General features: G+C 38.0%; 1 non-coding gene across 1 annotated transcript; it reads right to left on the reverse strand.

Moving 5' to 3' along the window:
* Positions 1-22,232: 22,232 nt before the first annotated feature.
* Positions 22,233-22,293, reverse strand: LOC142447552 (U7 small nuclear RNA). The gene has a single exon (XR_012784238.1). It is a non-coding gene; the product is annotated as a U7 small nuclear RNA (small nuclear RNA).
* Between the last annotated feature and the right edge of the window lie 383 nt (positions 22,294-22,676).

Below are 22,676 nucleotides of genomic sequence, written 5' to 3' on the forward strand. Positions count from 1 at the left end.
ATGCAAAACAATGCAACAAAAAGGTGGCTCTTTGAAAGATCAACAGAATCAACAGACCGCTGGCAAATTAAGGAATGGAAGGAGCACACATCAATAGCCAGAATGAGGGTTGAACTGGGGAAATTACAATGGATGAAAGGAGATTAAATGTAAAGTCAAAAAGTACTATGAAAGTTTGTGTTATAATAAATTCAACAAGGTGGAAGACGTGGGAAAATACTTGGAAAAATAATCCCTCTCAAGATTATCGCAGATGGAGGTCAATCACCTCCACAAACCCATAATAAATGAAGAAAAATAAATATGGCTATCAAGAAACTACTAACGGAAAATCTCCCAGACCAGACGGTTTCACAGGATAGTTCTACCAAACATTCAGGGAAGAGCTGACACCAATCCCAAACAAATTATTGCAGAGCTTAGAAAAAGATAACAAACTCCCCAAAACATTTTACAAAGCCAGTATAATGTTGATACCCAAACAGGGTAAGGATCCCACAGGAATAGAGAATTAAAGACTGATATCTCTAATGAATGTAGGTCCCCAAGTCCTTAACAAAATATTGGTGAATGGAATAAAAAATGTATTAAAAACATATCATCCACCACGATCAGTTGGGATTCATTCCAGGAATGGTTTAACACCGAAAGTCCATTAATATTATTCACCACACTAATAAGTAAAAGAATAAATATCACATGATAATATCGATAGATGCCTTTGGGTACATCCCAAAATAATTCCAAATTAAGACACTCAACAAGATAGGAATTGAAGGGAAATACCTCAAGTTAATGCAAGCTATAAGAAAAGCCAATAGCCAATGGACAAAAGATGAAAACCATCCCACTGAAAAGGGGAACCAGACAAGGATGCTCCTTGTCTCCACCTCCTTTTCACATCATACTGGAGGTCATAGCTAACAATATAAGGTGCCGGAATGACATTTAAGGTATCTGTTTGGGAGAGAAGGCAGTGAAACTATCATAATTTGCAGTTGACATGATTCTCTATATTGAAAACCCCAAAAACTCCACAGCAGGGATACTGGCAGTGATAGAGGAATACAGAAGAATAGCAGGACAAAAGATAAACAAAGAGAAACATGTTGGTTTGCTATATACACCAGATGAGACCATAGAAGAGGATGTCAAGAAGGCAGTACCTTTCACAATAGCCAAAAATAAATGGAAATGTCTAAGGATATATCTAACAACAACAACAACAAAAACTCATAAAATGGAAAAAAACACAGAACCCTACTACAGGAAACCAAAAATGACCTCCACAGATGGAGGAATATACCATGTTCATGGATCAGAAGGCAATATAATAAAGATGTCAATCTTACTCAAGGCACTATATAAGTTTAATGTTACCCGATTCAAATAACAACAACCTTCTTCAAAGAATTGAAAAAAACTGGTCTCCAATTTAATGTGGAGAGGGAAGAAGCCCAGAATTAGGAAAGAACTCCTCAAGAAGAAGGAAAAAGTTGAAGGGCTTGCCTTACCTAACTTTAACATCTACTGTACAGCCACAGTGGTGAAAACAGCATGGTACTAGAATAATGACAGATACTTACACCAGTGGAAAAGACCAGAAAACCCAGGGGAAAAAAACATCGGCATATAGACAACAAGGTCCCAAAAAACATCAAGTGGGAGGTGGGTGCCCTCTTTAACAAGTGTTGCTGGAAACAATGGATATCCACCTGTAGAAAAATGAAACAAGAACCTTCCCTCACCCCGTGAACAAGAACAAACTCATTGTGGATCACAGATATAGAAGTAGAACCCCAAACTATCAGGATCATCCATGAAGGAACTGGGACAAACCCAAGAACTTAGGTGCAGGGAATGCATGGGCTAACTGTAACAGGGAAGGGGACATGCCCACAAAGGAAGATGACATTGACAAATGGGATATACTAGGGATAAAGCACCTGTGTGATTCAGAGACTTCACCAAGAGAGTAAGAAGAGAACCCACAGACTGGGAGACGGTATTTAGCAATGAGACAACAGGTAAAGGGTTTAATACTAAAATATGCAATACCCTCTTAGCCTTCAAAAAGAGGAAAATGGTTAATCCCCTGAGGAAGTGGGCAAAAGACCTGAAAAGGAGTTTCACTGGGGAGGAGTCCTAAATGACCAATAAACATATGAGAAAATGCTCCCTGTCATCCATAAGAGAAATGCAAATTAAAACAACGATGATTTACCACCTGACCCCTTTGAGGATAGTCCAAATCAGAAAATCAGAGAGCAACATATTTTGGAGGGCATGTGGAGAGACAGAAAGTCTTCTCTACTCCTGGTGGTCTGGTAGATAGATACAGCCACTGTGGAAAGTCATGTAGTGCTATTAAATCAAATGACCATTGAGTTAATAGATAATGACCAGTCTTCTGTGCTCCAATGTTTATTGCAGTGCAATTCACAATCACAAAGAATCAGAAACAACCTAAATTTCCATCGATAGATACGTGGATTAGTAAATTCTGGCACTCTGGCACATACACACAATGGAGTACTATGCATAGCTAAAAAGCACCGATGATCACCTGAAGCACATTGTCTCATGGGAAGAGTTGGAGGAAACAATGCTAAGTGAAGTTAGCCAATCACAAAAAGACATGTACAACACGATTCCATTGAGGTAAGTATAATCAGCACAGTAAGTATAGATGAGAAGCCACTTATTTCACATTTTACAGGCTAAGGTACAGGCAACCAAGCAGGGGGGCAGACCAAACCCAAAGATATACATGTCATTCCAAAACAAAGAAGGAGACAAGGGGTGGAAGGAGGGAGAAAAGGGGTAAAACTTAGAGAGAGACCCCAGGGGGAGGGTTTTGTTTATGTCTCCACAGAAATGGGAGAGCAAGTGCAGGATCTACCAGGGCACGCCAAAATTTAAGGGCAACTTAACTACTCATGAACAGAGAGGTCTACAGGACTGGCCTTAATCAGAGCCAAACTCACCCCCTGCCCCACCCCACCCTGAAGTACATGCTACAGGAGCGAGAGGGGCTGAGCACACCCACACAGAAGCAAACCAAGAAGGAAAAAGAGAAAGCAAGGAACTAGACCCCATACGGCACACAAGCCCTGATGTCGATGGCCCTGCACAGAGCATGTAAAGCACAGAGAACTGTCGGTCCGACAATAGTTCCCGACATGATGTTTCCTAGCTGGAGCATACAGTGACAGAGGACAATACTGGGGATACCAGGGAGGGAGTGAGTCTGGTCTGACCACCCATACAGTGGGGTGAACCAAGAGGGGAAACTAACAGGTTAGCAACAGGAGCAAGGCAAAGCCACAACCCCCCCTGAGGAACCCTAAAAATAGACTTCAGGCTAGGTGGGGCTGTTCCCAGAACCCTCCCAGGACCAGTGGGGAGATAGTCATAAATGTCAGCAGATTGGAATTATCTATGCTTTTTCATTTTTTTTTTCGTTTTATTCAATCTTTTGTTTTTTTTCTCCCTTATTGTTGGTTTGCCTACTTATATAAGATAGGTATGGAAGCCTGAGGAGAAAATAGCAGGGGGAGGAGGAGGCAGGGGGACGGAGTGGTGAACAACAATGCCACAGACAGGAAAACAACTAGGGAATTAGAAGCAACAATGAGGAGGATGTAGAGCTCCTGGGGGTGTTGGAGCTACAGCAGTCTAGCTGAGTGGAGTTACTAAGAGGCACAGAAAGGGCGAGCATGATGGCAGGGCAAGAGGAAGATAAAAGAAAACAGGGGAAAGATCCAAAAAGCAAAGCTACGGATAGAGGTATTAACATAGGTGTGTACATATATAAATACATTAATTCATAAAAATAGAAGTATTGGCCTATGAACATATACTTATATGGCAAAACACTGAGGAAGTGGATGGACTTTGGGCCTCTGCTCAAGTGGTCCTTCAATGCAAGAACACTTTGTGCAAACAACCTGGCATTCTGTGATGCTCATCCTCCCAACACGATCACTAAAAAAAAAAAAAATGGATGCGTAATCAAATGTGGCGAAGAAAGCTGATGGTGCCTGACTTTCAAAAGATATAGTGTCTGGGGTCTTAAAGTCTTGAAGTTAAACAAACACTCATCTCACAGAGAAGCAATGAGCCAAAGTGGAAGAACACCAGCCTGTATGATCATGAGGTTTCCATGGAATCAGGTAACAGGCACCAGAAGACACAAAACATGTTTTTGAGAATGAGGGCATTCAGAGCAGATACCCAAAACCCATCTTTAGAGAATAGACCTCCCCTCACCAAAGGGTCAAAAGGAAGAGATGAGTCAAACAGGGGCAGTAGAACACCCATGTGCTCTACACATTATTCCTCTGGTTCTTTGAGGCTTCATCACCCCCAACTATCATTACCCCAGTCACGCTTTTCAGTTCTGGCTAGACCGGAGCACGTACACTGGTATAAATAAGTGCTCGTGACACACGGAATCCCAAACAGGAACAGAAAGAGGAATAAATATATTGAGGTAGTAAGTTTATTGTGTCAACCTGGCTGATAAACACATGTGAAGTTAGTTGAAGGGCGGAGGGATAAATGGCTCAGTGAGCCTCACCTTTAGAGTTCTCAGGTCTCTTGCTTTCTGATGGTCAGATCACTGTGCAGTTGTCTTAACCAGTTCCCTGCTTTAGCTGGCAATGCTTACTTCCTGCAAGACATCCCTGAGGAGAAGCCACATTGACCTACCCTAGTGCAGCCCTGGGTGCTGGAGCACCCGTGTGGAGATCCCTGCCAGTGCTGAGATGCTTACACATTCACTGACTCAGTCTTCCTCCTGCAGTCGGCATCATTGCATCTATTTTGTGAGGTGGAGGAGGACTTTATGAATTGGGGTTGGACATATGGGTAAATGGGTTAATGTTGGGCTTGTGGGCTTGGACAGCACTCGGTTGGGATGTTTTCTTGATGCACACTTTAACTTTATATAAAACTCTCTCTTATACATGAGTTTCTGTGGATTTGTTTCTCTAAAGTACCTAGACTAACACATTTTGGTACCTTGGAAGTGGGGTACTTGAGAAACAAATAATAAGATGGAGAGTAGATGTTTGTTTGACCTCTCCCTCATGGTAGTTTTTATTGTCTAGCCAGAGGTCAGATAAAGCCACACTTTATTCGGTTGTTTTCTGGAGAAAAGATGGGAAGTAGGAAAATAGTAAGATTGTGAGCCCACTTGCTTTCAGCCATTAAAATTTGACCTTATATGCCTGCCAAGAAAATTTTGAAAATATATGCCCCACCCAGTGCTTTGGAGTACTCACGAACCAGTAGTCTTTGTCAGAAGCTGGCAAAAATCTGGAACCATGAAGAAAACTCCTCTCTAGGACTAAAGGGAGTCTGTGAGCAGGCTGAAATGCTTGCTAGGTGACCACCTGGATCTGCTTGTTGAGTGGGAGTGGGAGAAATGCAGCAATAACGAGACGGGATGAGTTTGGCCACTGACACCTGTGGACTTGGTCTACAGGAAAAAGAGATGAGAGTGGGTTGACTGGTCTAAAGCTCATGATCTAACACGAGGGGGCTAGGTTTGTTGGGTATTGGTGAGAGCCCATGATCTAAAGGCAAGGTGACCAATGGGCACTCTGTGGAGGCTGAGTGAGGCACCCACATTGAGTTGACCAGAACCCACTCAGATGGAGATTTTTGAGCCTGTGAATTGGTGCATATTGTTGCTGACTTTATGGATGGCCTGTCCGGATTTGACTTTGCTTACGGATGCAGACTTCACAAGGTTCCAACTGGAATGAAGACTCTTCATTTCAAAAAATATGATTGTCTTCTCAGAGAACTGGGTTGATGGAAGTGGGCAGCATATAAATTGGATTCTCAAAATTGGGGGCATAAATGCTTGAAGTGGTTGGCTTACAAACTTTCATAGGTAGGGGAACATATTCACAGGATTATAGGATTAAGGTGTAGGTGTTACTTAATTTCAATCATGAAACTAAAGAATTATGTACAGGTGCCAGGTTTGCAAGGGGTAGATTGAGGTAGTTTATTGTGCCAAACTGGCTGATAAACATATGTGGGGTTAATTGAAGGGCAGAGGGATAAATGGCTCAGTAATCCTCGCCTTTAGAACTCTCGGGTCTCTTGCTTTGTGATGGTCAGACCAGGGTGCAGTTGCTTTAGCCAGTTCCCTGCTGAGGAGCCAGTTCTCCCTGAGGAAACGCCACATGGACCTACTCTGATATAGCCCTGAGTGCTGGAACACCCGTGTGGAGACCCCTGCCAGTGCTGAGATGCTTACACATTCACTGACTCAGCCTTCCTCCTGAAGTCGGCACCATTGCGTCTGTTTTGTGAGATGGAGGAAGACTTTGTGGATTGGTGTTGGACATATTGGTTTATGGGTTAATGTTGGACTTGTGGGCTTGGGCAGCACTGGGTTGGGATGTTTTCTTGATGTGCACTTAGCCTTTATATAAAATTCTCTCTTATACATGAGTTTCTGTGGATTTGTTTCTCTGAAGTATCCAGACTAATACAGATACCAAGAGAGTGGGGAAAACGGGGGAAGAAAGGGGAACTGATTGCAATTATCACGTCACCCCCTCTTCCACATTCCTGCAGGGGGACGAACAACAGAAACATGGATGAAGGAAGGCCATGGTTAGTTTAAGACAAGAAAACAATACTAATTTATAATTTATCAAGGGGTAAAAGAGTGGGACGGGGGAATAAAGAGGAGCTGATACCAATGACTCAAATAGAAAGTAAATGTTTAGAAAATGAAGATGGCAACGTATTTACAAATATACTGGATACAACTGATCTATGGAATGTTATAGGAATTGTAAGCACCCCCAATAAAATGATTTTTTTAAGTTAACGATTTAAATCTATCAGTCACTTCATTAAAGAAAGTTGAGGCTGACTACTCTCATAAAGATTTACAGTCTCCAAAAGCAGTTCTACTAGTTCTATTCCTATAAGGTTACTCCGAGTTAGAAGGGAATCTACTCACTGGCAGTGTTTGGGCTGTGCAGGGCTAAGAAAACAAAAAGGATAATAATAGAAACAATCTCATGATATCAAATAGATGCGGACTCGTGGTCACCCTAAATGACAGAAGAGAACTGCCTCTGTGGGTTTCTGGGACTGCAACTCTGTGTGTGAGTAGAAAGTCTCTTGTTTCTCGCTTGGAGTTTCTGGTGGTTTTGAACAGCTGACCTTGCGGTTAGCAGCCTAGTATAACCACAGTGCCAGCAGGGACTTCCTATACATTGTGGGTCACCAACCCAATACCTTAAAATAATTTCTCTCTCTTTTTTCAATTGTTTAATGATTTTTCTCTCTTGACTCTACCATTTTTCTCTGAGAGAGCTATTGCTTGGACAATATTAGTAAGAAAGAATAATTGTGAATAGAACAAAGATGCATACTACTTATCAGACTTGGTGTAAATCTCATCTAATATTACTTCCCTGCATATGTCTGAAATGTAATCATGAATCTTATGGTTACTTGGTGTGTTAACCTATGTTAGCTAGAGAAACAAATGCAGTGACATTTATATATATATAAGAAAGAGCTTTACCTCAAGAAGTAACTGTTTATCAAGAAAGCATCTCAGCCCCATCTGACGCAAGTCCATGAGTCTGATACTAGTCCACAAGTCCCTCTTCAGCTGACTGAAGCCACATGCATTGAGCAGAATGCAGGAAGGTCACAGGCTGGTGGGTACAGAGTCACATAAATCCACAATCAGTGAGGAAATAGCAGGGCTTCTGCAGCTCTTAGGATCAAGTTCAGAGAATTCCAGAAAGCAGGAAGAAGCAGGACTTGGGGTTTGGGGCAGGAGCTATCCAGATGTTCCTTATGAGAAGGGTACTCTACTGCCCCCCTGACCCCCATGGACTCACCATCAGGCTGTGAACTAATTGACAGTTTGGATTCCACCCTTACACTTTCATTCATCTTCAAGTTGTCATAAAATCATATAACTACGGTCTACAAAGATCAATTTCATGTCTAATCTTCTATTTTACTATGTGATTTTTAAAATCTGTCTTTTGGCTGTTAATGTTTATGGCCATCAATTGATACCTAAAATTTGCTCCCATCAAACAAAAACTGTTTAACCGTCCCTAAAACTTACCTGAAATCCATGCCCCTTGAAGTACAAATTATTTAAGGTGTTGCTGTTAAAGTGCCGTGAGTCAGCTCCAACTCCTTGTGACCCTGAGCACAACAAAATGGAATTCGGCATGATCCTACTCTATCCTCACAAGAGTTCCTGTGCCTGAGCCTGGCCATGCAGCCACTGTGTCAATCCGTCATTATTTTTCCTTCTTTTCCCCCCCCGTTTCTATGTTTGAAATGAACTTATAATTTATTAAAGACTCCAAGTCCACTTCAGTTTTACTTTTCCTTCTTTTTCATCAATCTATCTTGTCAAGGGCCCCGTAGTTTTTTACCACCCCATCCACTTTACCAAACATCATGTTCTTCTCCAGGGACTGGTCTCTACTGACAATACATCCTAAGTATGAAAGAGGAAGTCTTGCCACCCTTTCATCTAAGGAGCGCTCAGACCTTACTTCTTCCAATATGGATCAGTTTATTCTGTTAGTAGTCCATAATACTTTAAATATTCTTAGCCCACACCATGATTTAAATTCATTGATTCTTAAGCTGCCATCTTTAATAAATATCCAACTTTCTCATGCATAAGATGCAAAATAGAATACCATAGCTTGTATCAGTTACACCTTAGTCCTTGAAGTTGTTGCATCTTTCCTCTGCAATGCCTCTAAAGAGGTCTTATGCAGCAACCTTACCCAATGCAATATATCTTTTGATCTCTTCACTAATACTCTCATGAGCATTTATCTTGATCCAATTAAGACAAAATCCTTGACAACATCAGCCCTTTCTCCATGTATGTTAACTATTGATCCCGTTGTGAGGATCTTTGTGTTCCTTGCATTGAGTTTTAATCCTAAATGAAGGCTGCAGTCATTGGTCTTCATCAGCAAGTGCTTCAATTTCTGCTCACTTTCAGCAAGCAAGGCTGTGTCATCTCCATACCGGAGGTTCCTAATACACCTTCCCCCATCCTGATGCCTCACTCTTCTTCATATAATCCAGCTTCTCTGATGATTTTCTCATCATATACATTGAACAGGTATGATAGGAGGAAACAACCCTGACTCATATTTCCTGATTTTAATCTATGCAGTATTTTTTTGTCGTCTTCACGTAACTGCCTCTTGGTCCATGTGCAAATTCTGAATGAAGTCAGTGTTCTGGAATGCCCATTCTTCTCAAGGTTTGCCACTACTTATTATGGTCCACACAGTTGAATGCCTGTGTGTAGTCAATGAAACACAGCTAAGCATCATTCTTTCTTCTCTGCTTTGACCCAATCTTTATCTGACATTAACAACCGCATCCCTTGTCCCATGTCCTCTTCTGAATTGAGCCCACATTTCTGGCAGCTCCCGTCAGCGTCTTGCTCCAACAGTTTATGGGTGACTTTACGTAATATTTTCTTATGTGCAAGATCAGGTATAACATTCTATAGTTTGAGCAATCTGTTGGGTCACTTTTCTTTGGAATGGGAACAAATATGGATCTCTTCCAGTCATTTGGATAAATAGCTATTTTTCAAATTTCCTGACATAGATGAATGTTTCCAGTGCTTCTTCAGCTTTCTGAAACTTCCCATAGGTATTCCATCAATTTCTGGAGCCTTGTTTTTGACTAATGCATTCACTTCATTTAAACTTCTTTCAGCATCATTGGTTCTTGCCTATATGCAACCTTCTGAAATGGTGGGCTGTCAGCTAATTCTTTTTGGTACAATGGCTGTGTATTCAATCTTCACTTAATGCTTTCTCCGACATTCAATTTTGTTATAGAATCTGTGAAAGATCACTTTAAGTTATATGAATATATATTGGAAAATTTATAAATTATCTTAAATTTTAGAAGACTACAGTTGTTGCTTTTGGATTCTCAATACTTAATCTAGTCAACTGGCCTCTATATCTATCTGATAGTGACTTAATTAATAGCAACAACAGCCAACCTTATTCATTAATATATACATGTAACAGACAACTTACTTAACATATTAACCCCTGTTACTACATTTATGTCTCACAGTAGCAATTAATTTCTTAATAAATAAAGGTTTCCAGGGATTTAATGAAAAGTTCAATGCACATCTACTAGGTGGTAGAGACTAATTGACCTATGAATAAATTCTGCCCTAAACTATTAACCAAATAGACGGAATCCATTTGTCCCATTACTGAACAAAGAACAAAAAACCCTACTCTATCTTTTATCAGGTACTCTATCAATTTAGTAGAGGCCTATACATGTGCTTCATTGGGGTGTCCCATAATAACACTTGATGCTATGCTTGCTACACCCAAAATATTTGTATACATGAAAAAGGGGCACACATGTTTACACATTTGAATGAAAAATTATCTTTCTTTAATGTAGTTATTCATGAACCCTTAATTGAGTATTGAATATTATTAATCTTATCTTTTATACCTATGTGCTATGATGTACTTTAAACTTTCATAGAAACTTCTTTTTCGGTTCATCTTCTGCTTGTCAGATATCACAGATGGTAATGACAATGATGGTGATACTGTTGAGATAATGCGGATGATACTATTCATTTTTATGTTATATAGACCCCCCCAGATTATGTTATTTAAATTGTATATATGTATTTAAGATCAGATTCATTGTGAGAAAATTCAACTAGCTTGTATGAAATCCTGAGTTTAAAAATTATAACATTCAGAGAAGAAATCCTAAAATAAATTCACCATGTGTTGATACTTGAGTCTAAATAAATGGTCATCATTAATATAAATTAAACATCTTAGTAATATACATTTCTTTTTTTCTCTCTTTTTGTTTAAATTCTTTTATTGGGGGCTTGTACAACTCTTATCAAAATCCATACATACATCCATTGAGTCAAGCATATTTTTTGCCATCATCATTTTCCCAAAGTAATATACATTTATTTTGGGTTTCAATATTTCCATTTTTCTTTACATCTGAGTCCTAAATGTAAAATATTTTCCTCATTTAAAGAGTTATTTAAAATAGCAGATGATTTCTTATAGATGATAATAAAAATATCTTATATTTATTTCTTGATTTGTTTTACAACCTCAAGCAAAAGAATTAACATGGAAGTAATATGAAATCCTAAGAAATTTATGCTAACTTGTTTATGTTGACAAAAAATTAAATGCTACTATAGGTTTACGTCTTTATCAATTTGTACTTCCATGTAGTCTAGTTATTAATCAGTTACTAAATTTTTTTAGTAGTGTTGAAATTTTTTATGTTATCATTTCATTATAATTTGTCTTACTTTACTCTCTTTATGCTGCTGAAGTGGAAAAGAACGTTTTGAAATGTTACTTTTCAATTTTTTCTTACTATGTTTATCCTCCCTCTTTTCACTATCACATCACTATTTGTCTCTCCAATCTTACTAAAACACGATATTCTTTTGAGGAAATTTGTGATCTATTTTTTGGCCTTATTTTTAAAAGGAAAATTTGCTCAAATATATGAAGATTAGAGAAGATAGCATCCTTAGGTAGCAAGTGCAAGATATTTATGATAGCCAATATGCTTAAAATCATTGTAGTTTCAGCAAATATTAAAATTTGAAATGGATGAAGTATCAGTAAATATCTGAAAATTGGATTTAGGCAAAATCCTGATAACGGGAAAAATGGAAATATGCGGTATACACACTCAAAGTGTTTTAAAGCTTCCAATGAAATCAGAAAGTAAACTATTTAAGAATATCTGTTTATACATTTGAGGAAAAGAGAATTATTACTATATTCCCTGAGGCCTTTGAGCAGTAAATCTCCATCATTGGTGACACTGGCACTATAACAAAATGCCAGTTACTGCCAGTCCCCAGTTTTGTGGCCCATTATTCAGGTATATGCAATCAAAATAAAAATCCAATAAAGTTAAGGAGATAGCTTTTCAAATATTCTCAGGATCTGCTACAAAACAGAGTATTTTACATTGGCTCCTTAAAAAGACACTCCAAATGTCAAATGAAGGTGGCATAAGGTTATAGAAATTCAAGAGCAGAGGAAATTAAATTACAGCCTAGATAACACACACACACAAGATTTCATTATCAATAGATGGGTATTCGTTTTATTTACACTCTCAAAATTATAAAATGTAACAGGCAGAAAATAAGATGGCTAGAAAAATAAGATCCTGATGTATTGATTCCTGAAGAATAATTTTGGACACTAGTTAATGCCAAAAGAAAAGAAAAAGAGGGAGAGAGAGAGATGAAGAAGGAAGCAAGGAAGAAGAGGGAGGAAGAAAGGAGGAAAGAGAACAGTCTAAAACATTATTTGGATTATTATATTCTGCTTTGTCACCCTGTTTTATTACATTATTTGTATCAATTCTACCCCTTTAGGCTTTCTCTGCCCCTCTTTCTCAAATAATTTGTACATAAAAGAAAATAGATCTAGTGTTTCCTTCTTCAGCTTTTGCTTTATTTTTGAAAGCAATTTAATTTCACACTCTGTGTAAAACAAGTACTGAACATTGAGAAGTTAATTTTATATACATTCATTTTGAAGCAACATTTCTCTTCTCTTACCATATAAATGTATATATATATATATACATATATAATCTCCAACATATTTGGCTTAACTACTTTATGTGTGTCAAAATAAATATGGTGTGGATCACAACAAAAAGTGTGTCCTACACTATCCTGTGATGGCTTTGATGACTACCAGAAAAACAACAAAGAAAAATACCAAACTCGCTACCATCTAGTTGATTCCCATTCAAAGCAACCCTATAGGACAGCATACAATTTTCACGTGTGGATTTCTATAGCTTGGCATAATTGAAGCCATAGAAACGTGGGGACTAAACTTTCAGTCTGTCTTAATTTTCTGGAACCCTGTGACAAGACATGTATACTTTCACTGGCCTTCTATGGAGATCACATGCACAGAGCCAAAGGATGAAGGATCTAACTAAGCCCTGTCTTTCAGCTGTTTTTCCAAGGTGCCACACATGCAAGAGCTATCTTTTACATACTCCAGATCAGACCATGGTATTTTCAATCACCTCATACTGCATGTGAAAATTGGAAATTGAATAAGAAAGACAGAAGAATATGTAATTCATTTGAATAAGGAGCCTGGCAAATAATACTGTAAGTACCATGGACATCCCAGAGAACAAACGAATTTGTCTTGGATGAAGTAAAGTCAGAATACTCATTTAAAACAAAAATGGTGAGACTTAATCTCATACACTTTGGACTTGTTATCAATAGACTAGTCCCTGGAATAGGACATTATGATTGACAGAGGAGCAACAAAATAGAGGAAGATGCTCCACCAGATGGGTGGGCACAGTGGCTACAACCTGGCTCAACCAGACAACAATGATGAGATGGCACAGGATTAGATGGTGTTCAGTTCTATTGTGCAGGAAGTTCACTATGAGCTGGAACCCACTCAGATGACCCCTAACAACAACAAGAACAACATGCATCAAGAAATCAACTTGACCGCATATAACAAAGCAGACCAGCAAATATCTGAACTTCCCAAAGTCCCTTCAACTGGTTCCATGGGGAACAAATGAATTGCCCCCTAAGCCCTGTCTATATTCCTGACCTGTGAAATTGGAATATAAGAAGGAAAAAAGAGTCTAAAGACTAAATTTGGGGAGAGTGTTATGCACAGGAGACCACTGAAATATTAGCTTTGTCAGCATCATTAAGAAAGCCCTGGTGGTGTAGTGGTGACCCATTGTTCTTCGGTCTGCAGGGTCAGCAGTTTGACACAAACCACTAGCCACTCTGCGGGAGCCAGACAGATATGTCTCCTCTAGTAAACAGTGCCGCTGTCAGTGTACAGTGACGGTCTCTCTGAGATGGCATCCACTTCAAGGCACTGAGTTTGGTTTTTGTTTTTGGAAGCATATCTAAAGCAAAAGACAATAAAACTACTTCAAAACCTCTGAAAAACAAAAATTTAAACACAGCATTTTCCTTATCTAAATGTAAATGCAAACAAAGCTGGATATTTTCCCCATCAGTTAATCCAGCTTGAATTCAACTCTTAACAAAAGAGAGCTTGACCATGACAGATATGATTATACTCATCAGGATTTATAGTTAAGACAAACTTCACACTGCCTTTGTATGGTCTGGGTGTTAAAGGAGTCAAATCAGTTAAAGAAGAAAGGCATAACAACATGCCATTGACATGCTTCAGTCATGTGTATCCAAATGGGTGTCCACCTACATTAAGATCATGGTAGTAGATATTTGTTCACTTTCTCCTAATTGCTAAGCCCTTGTGCAGGCACCAAGTCTCATATTTTAGAGAATGGCTAGTTAGGTAATTACTTCATACCTGTTCAAAAATATTAACAAAAGCCAAATGACATTGCCTATCAGTGACTTTAATTCTAGCACGTTAGCTGCCTCATCTATTTAGACCTTTATACCATGATCACATATCACTTGTATATGCATAATAAAATATATGCACTGAGGTCCTAAGGAAGCCAACTGAGAAGAATCTAAATAAAGACAGATTTAAAATAAATGTGCTGTTTTATTTTGATGTATTTAAAATATCTTTGGCATCCAATTCACATATAATAAAATTTATTGGCATCTACATCACATATAACACAATTGAATAGTTTAATCATATTAAGAGTTGTACCATAATCCCAATTAATTTTAGAATGTGTTATATTTTAAAATCAGAATAAATTATCATTAGGACTGCTGAAATGATCCAGGAGAGAGAAAATGACTTGGGAAGGGAAGGTTTAAAAAGTGACGCCCCTCATAACTTATAACATCTTCCTATACCAACCTCAAAATTACTGTAGAACAATTTCATCAGAGAGAATATGGTCCAATCAAATTGAGAAGGGCAGTTTCTTTACAAAGTGTATATCAACATTTCATTTAATGGTCTAATCTGAAGTAACGTCTCAGGGAAAGTATTCACCTTAATAATACCACATTCATATTAATGGGAAGAAAACATATTGGTGTAACTAGGTCGCTCATGCAAATCAGGAGACTCCCATATAATAACACCACTTCCCACCATCATTTGATCAGGTTCAGTGACCTGGGGGTAATCAAAGAGTGAGTCAACAAACCAAACAACAGATGAGTAAATCAACTGCCAATAACACTCCTCCAAAGATGTCTAATTAAAGAAAATAAATTGAGCTGTCTCGAATTACTAATGATGCTGTGAATCAAATAGTATTTGAATTATCTGTCTAGCTGCGTTTTTGTACTAATTATGTTATTCATTACTTATGAGAAGTCCAGATAAAGAAAATAGGAAAAGCATTTACTTTATCATGGTGTGGATTCTGTTGTAGAAAACTGCAAACAATTAGCTACTCTTCAGAATCAAACCAGGAAAATGAAAAAAATCATGACACAAAAAAATGTACACTTTTGTGTGTGTGTGAATTGGGTTGTAATTCTCCAATTCTACTCCCACTGAGTCAATGTCGATGCATAGTTACCCTGGAGGACAGGGTAGAACTTCTCAGTGGGTTTCAGACTGAAATCCAATGTTTTCCCGTGACGTGTGCAGTATAATTCCAGTCTGCAAAGTTGTCACCTATAGTTGATAGCTAGTAACATAGACTAGATCGCTGTGAACATTTGATTACCTTACTCTTTCTTAGTTTTCTCCTCGGAACTCCGTTTCCTCATCTGAATGAGAAACTAACCATGCTGTTCATCTCATTGAATAGTGAGCTTAAGTGAACTAATCTATGTGAAGGTCTAAGGTCCTGAGAAGTGACTGACCTAACACGCTCTATAGAAAAGAAAGTTAGTCATCAGTCATGGTCAGACGTGGACTGCAATAGTTTGAAACTTCACAGTCTTCCCCAGAAATCCACCAGTTAAGGCTGCAATTTTTTTCCCTGTTGATCCCACAGCTGCTGCCATTCACTTTTGTATTGTTCCAAATGAAATCCTTTCAAATAGACCCAAGCCAATATCTATCAGTCTATTAACGATCTTAATAGCATCAAGGCCCATGCCCAGAATTGAGAGTAGGCTCAATCCAAACTAAAGTAAAAAATGTATGCTCATATTACATATCAAATATGACTCATGTATATTTTAGAGTATTTCAATCCTTAAATCAATACCTGAGGGCTGACCCTGTGTGCTTGTAATGTGCTAATGCAGTGTTATATGCCGCTAAGCAGTTGCGTATTTATAAACCTATGAGCTGATAATGTGTGGGCTACATTTGAGGACACGTTTGCAAAGCCCATGGAGAGGGGGAGAATTGCTTTCAATGTCAGAGGTGAGCTCAACAATGAGAAGGTTCTGAGAATATAGAAATTGGCAGAGTTTGAAATGGGGAATATGATATCAGCTATAGCAGTGCAGCAAATGGAAGGGCTAGAACAAAAAGGTTCATGCAATGACGATAGGAGTGGAAAGGGGCCTGGGATAGCTGTATGAGTTGAAAATAGGAGAAAAAGTTGAAGGAAATATTGGTTTTATAGTGAAGAGAAAGCAATTGGACTTGATCCCAAGTGAGAAGCCTTAATAAGTGCTTGAAACCTCACTGATGTGATGGAGCCAGGGTTGAAGGACTGACTAGTCAGGCTGTGTAGACAGAAACCATAACAGGTAAAAGGACCAGGTAGCAGAGGGGTATAGTAATATAGCATTGAGGCAATAGAGCCATGGACTAAAATGGCAGAAATAAGAGAATCAGGAAAAGTAAAGGACAAACCTTAGTGAAAAAGTAAATTTAAGAGAATAAGGAAATTTTTTCAGCTGAGTATTAATCTGGACTGGTAGTTTACTAAGTAGGAAAATTACTGTAGCACTGATAGTAAAAGGTACAAGGTCAAACAGCTGATATTAGAGAATTAATAAAAATTCTAATTTCTGGGTTTGCTTCTTCTTGAATTTAAGTATTTTAAGTGAAGAGATCTAAGCAAAAATTTGATATGCAAATATGATTTTAAAAGATTGCTGAAAAACCATAGAAATCTTTATTTAAAAAAAAACCCATCACAATGTGAAGCTATCATTTCCTGACAGATCCTGCATCGAGGTGGAGTTTCTATGTCCCCAATCCTATTTGAAGGCAGGGACTGCAACAAGGGATGTGGACGTGACAATAATTGTGAGGACAGTGCAGCACCAAGCGGTTCTGGATTCTGTTGGGCATCGACTCTCTGAATCAGAAGGCACTTGATGGCCCCCAACCACAACGTTTCTTCTCTAAGTATCAACTCTTCCTGTGGACATCACATCGAAACTGCAGTTGGCACACTCACAGAGGACATGGTCATGTTCCCTTGAAATATCTTTTGAGTTTTGAGACCTAAAGAAAGGCTGCACGGGTAAAATGAGGCCTGTAGGGTTGCTACAATGTTGGTCTCAAACAGAGTAATGATTGTGAGGAGGGCGTATGACCAGGTGTTAGAAATGAGTGGGAACGTACTCAAGGGCACCCCAACTACAGACTGTGCTTCCTAAGACGAGGGTGCTAGGGTGGCCCGTGCGCCTGCCAAAATGACCTGGTGTATTGTTGGGGTGAAGAAACAACCTGGAAAACTCTTTTGCTCACATTTTCTTACCTTTTTCTCACCAATGAAGTTTTACATGTTTAAAATTTTTTCTTAATATTAAGCCCAGTACTACTGTGTGCTTTGAGAACATTCAATATCACTCTGTGCTTTAACATTCAATATCACTCACTGGAATCGAAAGAAAGAACAAAAGAATTTAAGAAGAAAGAAAGAGAAAGAGAGAAAGAAAAAGACAAGAAAGGAAGAAAACTAAAATAGTACTCATACCTTCTGAACTGACCTCTCAGCTTTGATTATTCCTGGTCTAGTGGAAACTCTGGGGACCACTGTTTTAATGGATTTTTTTCAAAGGCTCACTAGTGAGATTAAAAAAGTGTATTACTGAAAGAGTTTGTCTACAGTCATTCATTCATTCGTCAGAAAGACATGTGTAAACATGTTTCATTTGAAATAAATCAGTGCATGTATGAAAACAAGGTTATCTATTTCTGTAAAATTTACAGTCTCAGAAAGGATCATAATAACTAAGAGTCAACTTGATGGCAGGGGTTCTTGGTTGTTATATTTTGTGTGTCTATGAACTGGAATTCATATGTATAAAACTATCGTACAGGAGTAAGTTTCTTGTGGGCAGCCATACTGGAACATTTGAGAAGTTATTTACATCTACACATTTTAAACACTACCCCCAGAAATTTTATGATACTTTTCGATTTTAAAGGAAAACTTTAAGTGTCTCCTTCTGTTAGGTCTTCTATATATAACCTTTGAATTATGAGGTGAAAAATAAACAAACTGCCTTTACACAGAGCAAGTCTCAGTAATAGAACCAAACATTATTTGTACATTACCATGTTGACATTATTTATAATTAAATTCACTGTTTTATACTAATACATTTTTTTGGCTATCCAAAACTTATCTTTTGTAATTTTCTTAAGTTCTAAGAGTGCCTAGTGCACAACCCAATTTATGGAATCAGCAAATTTGCTTTTCTGAAAAAGGAGAGGAATCAAAGTATAATCTATTTAATGTCTTCTGCCCTCAGTGGTAAGAACTTGGGATATTTTACCGTATGCTGAATATAAAGCAGATGTTGTTTAGTAGGTTTGACCGCGGACCATTTCAATCTTTTACATTTAAGACAACATTTAAAGATGCCAGATTGTTCTAATCGCAAGTGTCAACCATTCATTAGCTTAATGGAAAAAGGTAACAGATTATGTATATAATAGTCACCCAGGGAGAAGATATACATTTACAACCCATAACACTTATGTAGATAGATTGTGCGCATAATAATCTGCCGCAGGAGAGACAGAGACAGACAATTACTCTAATGGAAAGCAAGGGGATGTGATTTGCATAAAATGCTACCCAAAGACAGATATTTGTGGGGGGAATGACATAAAAGATGGCATAAAACTTGACCTTGCATTTTGAGCAAGGAGAAAAGAAGAATAACAAATGTGTTGGGCTGCTTCAGTTGAAGAACACTGGTAGATTTGTGAAGTTATAATACGATGTCTAATTTCAGTCTTGGAACGACTGTTTTTTTTTCTGCTGTGCTGGCTGAGTTTCCAATATGGCTTCCAAGCAGGTTGCATCCTAAACTGCTTACAAGAATAGATCACTCTGTAATTATGTTATAATCCACAGTGGACCTCAGTGTTATTTTGCCATTGTCGCTAGGTGCAGTCAATTCAGGTACAACGCATAGCGAGCTTACCTATAGCAAAGCAGAATCCGGCACTCCCCTGGGCCATCCTCACAATCAACGGTAGGATTCAGGTCACTGTGTCAATGTAGCTCACGGAAGGTCGATTTTATGCTAATTTTCTACTTGAATAGGAAGGTGTCTTGCAGGGCCTTATGTAATCACATGAGCCTTCGAATCAAAGATGTGTTGCTATTTGAAGGTAGAAATCAAAGGCAGGGAGATTGGAAGTGTGAGAAAGACTCCATGGGCGTTGCTGTTGTGATGGTCCAGCCAGCTGCTAGACAGGCATGGGCAGCATTCAGAGCCAAGGGAGGCTCACAGAAAAAGGACATGGCTCCTATTGCTGGAAGGTACTGAATTCTGCCAATTAAATAAATGAGTTTCAAAGAGGATTTTAATCTCCAGATGAGACAGGGCATCAACACTTTTATTTGGGTCCTATGGGACCCTGGGCATAGAGTCAAACAAATGTTGCTTGGGCTCCTGACTTACAAAACTGTGTGATAATAAATGAAGCTCCTGATGATTTTTTTTCTCTCAGAGTAAAGACACCTATCGAACTGCTAACCACAATGTCAATGGATGGAAACTACCAGTCCCTCCCAGGAATAAATAAATAAATAATGGGCTGTCTGCACTCATAAAGATTTAAAATCTCAGAGACTCCAAGAGCCAATTCTCCTCTGTCCTGTAGCGTCATGATGATTCTGAATCTCCTTGATGGTTGTAAGTGTTTTGGGTTTAATAAATGGAATACATACATATACACACCCTATTTAATATTTTCATATATGGTACTCATAGGTGAATCAGCAGTCAATAAAATCATTCTAATGGTGTAGGTGAAGGTATACTCAGGAACAGACAAAGTATAAAATATGGTTTTCCATTCACTGCAGAAAAAGTAAATATTTAAGAAAAATCCATACTTTTATTAGACATTGAAGAGAAAAATCTCTCAAATTTCAAATGTCAATATTATGTAACTTTAATAATGCTGTGAAAAAGCATGCATCCGTATGCTCTCTGCATAAAAGACTCCTACATAAAGTAATTACTGTGCCATGGTAGAAATTCAAGTTATTTCATGTAACTTAATTGCAAACTTTGTGCTGCTCTTAAACCTGGTAATAAGCCACTTGAATTGTTCATTACTAATTTCAGAAATTCTTTTGAAAATAATATTGTTCAATAAAGAAATTTCCTCTCCATACTTTTACCGTGAACTGCTTCTGACATGTCAATAGCAGCAGGTAACACAAGATCTCATATCGAGTAGGGATTTTTAGTTTTTTTTTTTTCAAATAAGGGAGATGGTTTATAAGATGCAAGTCAATACTTTTTATAAAAATATTCTGAAATTATTGTTATTCTTTATTTGGCGATTTTAAAAGTTATTCAAAATATTCCTCTGGTTTGTTGCAGTACAATGAATGCTTTGTAGTAAGATGACACGTTAGCTTGATTCCTACAGAGTCAAAATATCATTACAAATTAAGCAAAGAGGTTTTTACATACCATCGCCATTGGAAATAAATCTACCTTTCAATAATGATTCAACACATTTTATTTTCTTGGTCAATTTTGATGTATTATATCCTGGTAGCAAGACTCTGCCACATTGCCATCAGGATTTTTACCTAGTCTACCTAAATGTAGCCATTTATGCATAACCAAAACCATATTTATTTTAAAATATAAATTAGCATTGCTAATAATTTCTCAAAATAAATATTAGGTTTAATTAATAAAATTACATTTGTGTTTAAAATATATGGTGTCTGCACACTTGCATACATATACAGTGGTGATGGTAAAGAATTGTTATTAAATGGATTTTGTCTTTATTTGAAACAATTAAATACTATATTTCTGTGAAAAAGGCAAAAACAGCAATTTTAAAAAATAATCATTCTAATACAATCCAATCCAAAGATATATTAATTCATTAGTACTTTTTAAAAAAGTAAACCGTAATGTTAATGCAGAAGCAGAAAAACATTTTATGTAGAATAAAAATACTGCAATATGTAATATACATTGATCGAGACTTGGTCTGAGTTGTTTCTGGAAGCATGCATTCCTGTTTCCTGGCCTGATGGAATGTGCAGCGCAAAGCGTGCATTTTGTAGGCCCGGAGCACCCAGGCTGCGCGAAGCCTGCGATGCAGCATGCTGAAACACTGCCAGAAATGCCTTGTATGCAACCTTTTCTTGACCCTCACCTTGTTACGTGACCAACAGATTTAAAAGGATTTGTTAACTGCACTGTATTTGAGCTGTGCTTGTCTCTTATAAAGCTTTCCTTTTAATGAAGAGGGTTGATTGTCAGAGATAACAGACATCTCCACTTTAAGAAAATGCAACGCCAATTGATCTATAAAAGGTGACACCCAGAAGCTTCGTGATTTAGCATTGTGTTCTGACACAGCAGTGAACTAGTATGATCTATTTCTTTTTTTTTTTTTTTTGCAGCACTCGAACCCAGGCCCCTCGGCTCCCAGCCCGGACTCTTACTCCTGAACCACACTGGGACGCAGGGCCTCCGAGATCCGGCTCTTCCCAACGGGCGCGGCCAACTCTAGGGCTTCTGGGAAATGCAATCCCGACTGTCAGCGAGGACGGCCCGCAGCCTGCACCGCAACCCGAGCGTCCCCAGTATGATCTATTTCATTGGAATTGCTTTCATGTAGAATGTTTTCCAGTTTTGTAATTTGTAATTTCTTCATGACAACACAGTGAGATCTCTGTAACCTTATTATGCTGGGCATTCATAAAGACACATATATCTTGCTTGGTGGGCAATCATAATAATTCGTTGCATTTTTTACTTCATTATTTTGTTTTCACTAACTTTTTCTTTTTATAGGGGTTTTCCAGAAAAACCAGAAAACCCGCTAGACAAATTCTAAAAGAGCTGTAACACTAACTATTTCTATTATCATTAAGTTTTCTGAATATGTGGTATAGACATATTTTTTTCCTATAGTATTATTCTGGTAAAAATAAACTAACAAAATTATCCTTTTTCTGCTATAGTTACTTTGATGGATTTAAATGTAAGTAAACACTTCTTTAGACAGCTATCCCAGAGTACTACCCTCTTCATTTTCATTATTAGTGATAATGTTAGACAAGCAAGCTGAAGAAGTCATCTGCGACACCGCTTTCCCCCTTTTATTCTCCAGTATTCAGTCGTCATGTAGGCTGGCGTTATGGCTCTCTAATATTTTTAATCTATATTGTAAAAAGCACATTGCAACTTATTTGTCATCACGTGTCTTATTGCATGTTTTTACTCTCCTACAACG

This window comes from Tenrec ecaudatus, chromosome 4 (genome assembly GCF_050624435.1).
Source record: "Tenrec ecaudatus isolate mTenEca1 chromosome 4, mTenEca1.hap1, whole genome shotgun sequence".
Taxonomy (NCBI): domain Eukaryota; kingdom Metazoa; phylum Chordata; class Mammalia; order Afrosoricida; family Tenrecidae; genus Tenrec; species Tenrec ecaudatus.